General features: G+C 38.4%; 1 long non-coding RNA gene across 1 annotated transcript; it reads right to left on the minus strand.

The window, feature by feature from the left end:
• Window positions 1-3572: 3572 nt before the first annotated feature.
• On the minus strand, window positions 3573-7048 carry LOC122981457. The gene is made up of 3 exons (XR_006403241.1): window positions 6793-7048; window positions 4204-4248; window positions 3573-3863 (listed from the first exon to the last, which is right to left on the minus strand). It is a non-coding gene; the product is annotated as an uncharacterized LOC122981457 (long non-coding RNA).
• Window positions 7049-8455: the final 1407 nt, after the last annotated feature.

Below are 8455 nucleotides of genomic sequence, written 5' to 3' on the forward strand. Positions count from 1 at the left end.
GCATTTCGTATTCCACCCAGATATTTTTATAAGAGGATCTAAGAGGATCTCTTAGTAAAGTCTGATTGATCTAAAAGTCATTGTGATGGCCCTCTGCTTTGTGCTCCTTGTTACTGCTCTGTTTTTTGTTTGCAGGGGCAGGTTTCTGAGCACACTGATTAGCAGGATGGGACACACCTGGACCCGGTGTGCCCCATATATAAAGTCAGAGAAGCTGCCAGTTCAGATCCTCTCTTCTCTCCCCCCACACACACTCCTGTGTTGTTTTTTGGTTCTTTTTCTTTTATTTCACTATACAACACCCACACAGCATACATTCACTCATCCACTCCCTACATGACTATGATTTTATCATTTCACCCACCCAAAATCTGGTGTGGAGATTGAGGTTAAGGGCAGAATCACATGCAATACGAAATATGTTGTCTATTTAAGATGTCCATGCAATTTATTTTATGTTGGTGAAAACAAAACAAGACTAGGAGTGTTCCATCCGTAATCATGACGATAAATCAACAGTTGCTAGGCATTTTAACAGCCATAAACATATTTTGTCTGACTTAGATTACATGGTTATTGAAACTGTGAATATGCCACGGAGAGATGGCAACAGAGACAGAATCCTTCTACAGACGGAGACGTACTGGATACGCTCCCTGATTACCCTCATTCCCAATGGGTTGAATGAGGAGATTTCATTTTCTTGTTTTTTATGAACTGAGTATAATTCTTTATGTGAAGAATCTGCTGCATGATTGAGGTGATTTTCTTTTATTTTGTTTCTCATGAACTGAACAGAATTTGTGGTTTCTGTTTATTGGATTTCTACAATGTATCATGACTCTACGTTCTTTGAAACTGTGAATATGCCACGGAGAGGTGGCAACAGAGACAGAATCCCTCTGCAGAGGGAGACGTATTGGACACACTCTCTGAATATCCTCATTCCCAATGGATTGAATAGGAGATTTCATTTTTCTCCCATGAACTGGATATAATTCTCTATGATCTGCTACATGAATGAGGAGATTTTATTTGTCTTCTTATGAACTGAACATAAGTTTTTGCTTTTTGTTTCTTATGTTTGTAGCCCCCTCTGCTGGGATGGACCTTTTGTACCAGTTGTGGATGTCTATAATTAATCCCACCTGTTGTTGATTGTGTAGATTGCCAGCATACACGCTGAAGAAGGGCGCCTGGCCTGAAACGTCCTAGTATACTAGGTGTGCTGTCCTGTCCATTTTCAATACTTCAAGGATTCAGCACCCAGCTTTATGATTGTGAGTTGAGCGTGTTGTAATATATACATTTTTATGAAATACAATTTAAAATGAGAAAACATAGTATTTTAATACCATATAATAAGACAACCCAGTCTGTATAGTGGACATAAATTCAATAAAAAAAAAAAGTGTATAATTAAAAAAATTAATTATTAATAAATTAATATTGTATACTACTTTTACACAACCCTCCATGTACAACTTTGGTATTTCTACATGACTGAAGTTAATTAAATTTGAATTAAATCTGAGACTGAGATAAACCAATTAGTCAGATTATTAGTGGTCTTACTGCTTTTTTTATTGTTATTTTGTTCAAGAAAGTCTGTATAATTAAAACGGATCACTTTTAAACAGAGTCTACAGCTCTGTTTTTAAATACTGTGGCAGATCGAGAAGCACATCCTGTATTCCTGTATGCACCACACCACTCTGATAGGAGTACGATGTAATGAGGCCTCGTTTGGGTTGGTCATGTGGTTTCGGGCGAGGTGAAGCGAGTCATTGAAACAGGTTTGAGAAAAAGCAGAAATGAAAGAGGATGTGGGTGGAGCTGTGTTAAGGTAAGTTTGATTTGCTGGATTTCATTTCATTTTTTGGAAGAACTTTGGTTTTGGTTTTGGTTTTGGTTATGCTGGTCAGGAGGGCTTGTAATTAACTTTTTGATCATCGGTCATTATGGCAACTAGATTTTAAAGTTACCAGGCAATCAGAATTTCCACTAAACAAAATGTTTTTCTTGAAATAAACCAGATTAGATAGCCACTTGATCAATTTAAACATAAGTATTAGTAAAAATAAAAGATATAGCATAATTAATCTCTTTGACAGCCTCCACCTTGAAATTATTTGTCCCAACCACAGAATGGTTGTCTTGTATTTTCCAGATCCAGCAATCCCGACAGTACATCATGTTTTGTTTTTCTTCTGGTTCAAATATAAGCCACTCACAACCCAATTGCCATTTGGCATTAAATGTCTTCTTCTCCTCTCCTTTGTTTTCGTTTTTATCCTCAGCCTTCCTCTCCTGCTCAATTGGGTTTCATGCCCCAGTCAGAATTCTCCACATTATCAGCTAACTAACTTGACAAACTCATAAATCGACATCAAATATAGCAGTTCAGTTTGTATATGAGACAGTGGTTGTATTACATGCAGGGCTGTAGTGGTAAATAAAAGCTTGGGTAAACCTACCTTATCTCAGCCGCTCCATCACGGCCATGAGGCATCAGTTCTCACAAAGTTTATATGATCCTGAATATAGATCAGTGTTTGAGATATAACAAAACAACAAGACTAACTTATGGGGAATTAATTTACTCAAACTTAAAGCCAAATCAAGACATTTTGACTTATAGATTAATCAGTCAGATGAATGATGAATCAGCAGTTTGTGTTTTATAATAACTATCTGTCAATGTTAGTGCTGTGTTTACAACAGTTACTGAGGTCAACAACCTTTTAACAGCTGAAGAAAACCTTCAACAAGTCTGACATTTTTCTTGGGATAACATTTACTGTAACCTGTAAGTTTACAGTAAAGGTATACATTTTAAATTCTTGACCAAACTGAACCTCAGTTAAGAAAATGTGAAATGTTATATTAGCAGAATGTCTTCAGGTTTGTCTGTGGAATCTCTTGAAAAATGAATTTGATGCACACTGTAGACATGAATCTAATAAGTCACATTTCATCACTTTGATATGTTGAACTTGTTCAAGTCTTTCAGTGTTGGTGATTGATAATGATATAACTTGTGTTTAGGAGCAAGATCAACTGAAATAAAGCTGTAAAAAAAAAAAAAAAGTGCAGATAGAGATTCAGAGTTTCCACTAAGGTAAGCTGAACAAGAAATGAGAAATATGGCTGCAGCCATCCACACCAGCTCTACTGATCATTAGACCTATGACACTGGCAGGTTTTTGCTTAAGCTCAATTTATACTTGCATTAGGGGATCCCGGCATGGTGAACTTCATAAATTTATACGGCCCCAAACAGAATGAGAGTCTGACTGATGTTGGAATGAACAGCAGATACCCAAGCTACAAAATAAATGTAAAAGTACTATAATTAACTTATTATGAAAACAAATATTGAAATTAAAACTAAATCTCAACTAATAAACTGGCTTTAAATATCAGTTCTTTCTTTTAGAGCTTGATAGTTACTGTAATGGAATGACCTTGCTCTCAACCAGTGGATCTTGAGCTGGACCCATCAAAACAAATTAATTAAAAAATGAAAATAAATAAAATCAATTAATGAAATAAATAGAAAGTCCCAGACAAATTTATTCCAGACAGCAGCAGAGAAACAAAACAGCTGTTTTAAGCATCAAGCTGTCTTCAGGATGTCTGCAGCTGCCAGTATCTCTGATAAAGTACTGTGATTTATCCAGCAATTAAATTATTATTTAACATCAACCAAACATTTGTTGTGAAATAATGTATCGAGGCAGATTCACTAATGAAAACCAAGGAGTGCAATCTCATCCACGGCCACAGCAGGTCAGTGTTGAACCACAAAAATGCATACTTCTTCCTGATCAGGCAGTGCTTCCAATAGAAAACCAAAAAACCTAAAAATGAAATATAATACCTTTTGTGATATTTGACTTTTTCACATTTCCTGGTGTTATCACTGTTCCACTTTTTATGTGCATATTGAAAATGTGCACAGGTGGATGGAAACACACTTTGTCATGTTTGAAACAGGTCGTCCCCAAACTTTTGCCACAAAGTTTGAAGCAGACTACTGTCTAAAATATGACCTTAAGCTGTAGCATTGAGCTTTCCCCTTCATTAGAACAAAGGGGCCTAGCCTCAGTGAAGAAAAACAAAGGTGTCCACATATTTATGGCCATATGGTGTGTGTTATATTGACTGAGACTGAGAAGAGGAGAGGAAGGGAGGGGTCACAGTTAGGAGGGTACAAACCAGCTGCAGCTGTCCAGACTTGTCATCCTGCAAACACACACACACAAACTCAACCTTAAACACTCACATACAGTAGATTCACACCTCATCACCAAGCTACTCATCTGCCTTGTTTCATGAAAATACTCATACTGACACATTTACATAAATAACATCTTCTCCACCTTAAAGAGGACAGATGCAGTTAAAGAAATCTGCCTCATCTCTCTATGTGGATATGGCAATACACAAAGTGGAGAAATATGTACCCTTGCTCAGCTAACTTTTTTGCTTACTGTGATGTTGCATCAACATTAAATTTTGAAGTTTAGTGTTTCACAGTTTCAAACACTAAACTAAACAAGTTTTCAGTCTTGTTTGTCACTTTTCACAGCACTGCTGGGAGGTCGAATGAAAGGTTCTCTACTGAAATGAGATATGAACATTTTAAAAAAGACATTTAAGCCTGACAAAATGACTGATGGGACATAATTAAATATTATGACTTTTTTTAAAGGACATAAGGTCACTTGCAGCTGCACTAAGCAACTTCTTTTTCTGGTAACTCCAAGGTGGAAATCGCTTAGTGTGATGTCTGTAAGCTGCACACAACACACTCACCCATTCAATCTCTGAAAGTGGAAAACACATTGTAAAGACAAAGCACACAATATTCTCTGTTTGTGAGAAAGTTTAGATTCAATACTTTGTCAGTGGTGATTTCTCAACAGTAACCATTGCCAATGTTGTAATTTCATGAACTGAGCAGATTGGCCAGAAAGACAGCATCTCAATTTGTGTTTTTTTTTTTTTTTGTTTTAAATTGAAATATTTATCAATGCCAAGTTGACAACCATGGTCAGCATTTGCAGGAGGTTTGAAAAGTGAACTTGTGGCTTAACTGTTGCAGGTTTTTCTGAGCAAAACTCGGGAGACTCCGCAGTACAAATTTTCCTGTTCTCTATTTCTCTGTTTACCGTCGTCAGGTTAGGCTAACCCATTGTTGCTAAACCCCTTCACTTTTCCAGTAGTTGGGGAAACAACAAGCAAGACTTTTCTTGGTGTTGTGTCTGCGCTGTACATTTACTGCCAGATTGACAACTTACTGCTAACCATTTCCTCCGCTCCACTCGCATTCACTGTCACATTTCTGCCGCTCGCTCTCTCAGTAAGCCCACAGACTGTAAAAAATATGACCGTAGTCACCGTGACGTCACTCATTGGTTTGTGAACTGCCGTTTTGAAGCCTGTAGCGATTTGACCATCGCCATCTTGGGTTTTGCCGTCGCCATGTTTGATTTTTGGAGCCATAAGTGACCATATTTGGACGAAAGGGTGGTGCAACTGACCCTAGTGCTAGCTGCTAGCTTGGTTAACACGGTGCATTTACAATCTATGGTTAACAGTGATAATGCTAATGCTAATTTTTGCTAGTGAAAAACAGGCCTAAAACCATTAAAACAAAATGTACTCACCGGAAAAACTGAACATCCAACTCATTGGTGGGTCTTTTATTACAACCAAACGCTGAACAAGACTTTTTTTAGGTGACCAAAATGTTACAATTAACTTCAGTGAACTGAAAATACACTGTGAAATAGCAGCAGCTATGCCTGTATGGTATGGTTACGTTACATAAGCAACGTTGTCGCCGTGGTAGCACGTTGTCAATCACAACATAGCTATGCCCTAAAGCATACGCTGCTTTATCATCTATTTCACTCTAAATGGAGCCATAATTTACAAAATGAACATCATGCTATATTGAAGAAGACTTGAAACTAGCGATTGAGACCATAAACTCATTAGGAAAAAGTCTACTGAGGTAATAAATAAAGAGAGAAGTAGGGTCATTTTCTTCCATACAATCTGACTTCTTTTTGCAGCCAGTGGAGTCGCCCCCTGATGGCCATTAGAAAGAATGCAGGTTTTTGGCACTTCCGCATTGGCTTCATTTTTCATCCCTGGAGGTTGCCGCTTGACTAAACCACTCACTTGCTACGCACACACATTACTTACAGCCCTATTCCTTAAAAGGAGCTACGCTACCAGGAGTTTCCCAGGCAACGACACAGAGGTTGACTCGCATTTCAGTACAGCGCTATACAGAGACTCCCAAACGCTATTGATTTCCGAATGAATGGATATTTCACGTTATTTTTGGTATTAAAAAAGTATTTTTTTGGCCTGGCAGGGGTTCTCATTGTACAATTATACAGGAAACACTGCTACAGTATGCTTCAAAAAAGTGCTTGTTGGTGATGACCAAACAGTAAATGGTAGAGGAAAAAATGGAGTGCACTTATATAGCACTTTTCTACCTTAACAGACAAATTCTCTCTCTCATTCAGCCAGACACACCAATGCCTACGGAGCAGCCATGCAAGGCAGCCTGACTGGGGTTCAGTCTTTGAGTCCTCTTGCTCAGAGACTGATCCCTGAAGAGCCAGGGATCAAACCGCCAACCCTGTGGTTAGTGGATGATCCGCTCCACCTCCTGAGCCACAGCCGGTCACACATCGCTCCAAAGTCGGAACTGGTGGGGTTGCATCCACTGTTTTTTTATAACTTTCCAAAAAAGGCAACACTCACCCATTGTCCAGCCATTGGCCAGGTGTCTGGACATCGTATGCTGGATTTGAACGTCTCTCAAGCTCTTTTTTTGTTCTTCACATAACTACTGTTATTCTACTACTTCACATAACTTCTAAACAAATAAAGGCTCAGCGGGAGACCGAAACATATAAAAGGACGCCAACACCTCTGAGCTGAAAATAATAAAGCATACTCAAACTGCAAAGAAAGCAAACAAGAGGTGCAGATCCTAGCCAAAAGGAACAAAAGATGGGGAAGCTACTGAGCCAGCCACGCAATGGGCCGTTGCACCCAGCTTGTCCCCCTAAACTACCAAAAGGAAAATCTAATCTAAACTTAGCCAACACAAAAACCCAATAACTGGACTACCAATGATCTCCAACACAAACTAAAATAACAAAACCCAACACTCTAAAACATGCTAGGGAAAAACAATTGCAGACTGTGTGCCTCTCACACACTGCTCCAAAACATCTACAATTTGTAATCTTTCCACCATTGTTGTTGTTTTTTTCAGTCTACTACTAAGCTTACGTCACATCCTGATAAATTGCCCCCACTGTCCATGGGCTTGGTGTGAATTTCTGACTATGCAGGCAACCAATGTTCCGAAGAAATGCAAGATACAACACCATGATGTACACGCAGACAGGTCTCAGAGGTATCTGTGCTCATAGACTCATACTGAGCAGATTCCAGGTGTGGATAAGTGTTAGTGCAAAGTGAAGCATCTCTCAAGAAGAACTTTTGTCTTCAGTGAACCTACTTTGGATAAAATAAAGGTTTATAATTAAATTACAGTTACTTCTGTATCTCATAGATATTCAATAATCAAATTAAAGCTATAATTAAACTGAGTGGCATGAAATAGGTTTTATCTCAGTTAAACATTGACAGGTTTTGTCTTCACACTCATTCAAGGCTGAGCATCAGAGCCTGATGGTAGAAGATTTCAGTCCAGACAAATGACATAACAACATGTCGTTCAAAACATGGTGACTTCCAACCACAACATCCTGTTGGCAGGTTTCCCCAAATCCAAAAATAAACAGCAACAAGGCTGAATGTTGTGACACCAACATTTGTCTGTTTGACGGGGTGTCATTATTTCTGCTCAGTCTGAACATTCACAGCCGTAATCTGTCGTCCTGCGTCATTTTCTGTCGGAAACCTCACTGCGGCCGCGCCAAACTTGAAGTCACTGTTTCACCATCTGATAGTATACTGTGATTATTTTTATTCTAATTACGTTTTTCTTTTTTTTTATTTTCGTTCATTTCAAGCCCTTTGTTTTATGTTCGTCATGAGAGAAGAAAAGTATCTTGGTATTAACACTGATGACTGTCCTCGTGGTCATTTAAAGTATCTAATCCAGATCCACTTAAACCTGCATTAACTGCTTTTTTGGCCACTTGGGGGCAGCAGAAACAAGTTATGAACATAACTGACATATCATCACCTTTTAAGTTTAAGTTGGTATGTTAAACTTATTTGCAAACTGTTGCTCATTTACACATCCGGCACTTACGGAGCAACATTATCATTCAGTTGGAGTCATGTTTCCATCCATTTGGTGTCTTTAAGACCAATATTCACTCTTTTTTTAGCTCTCTTGTTTTTTCTCTCTATCAACTCCTGAGGGAAATATCTGGCTCTTTAG

This window comes from Thunnus albacares, chromosome 4 (assembly GCF_914725855.1).
Source record: "Thunnus albacares chromosome 4, fThuAlb1.1, whole genome shotgun sequence".
Classification (NCBI taxonomy): Eukaryota; Metazoa; Chordata; class Actinopteri; order Scombriformes; family Scombridae; genus Thunnus; species Thunnus albacares.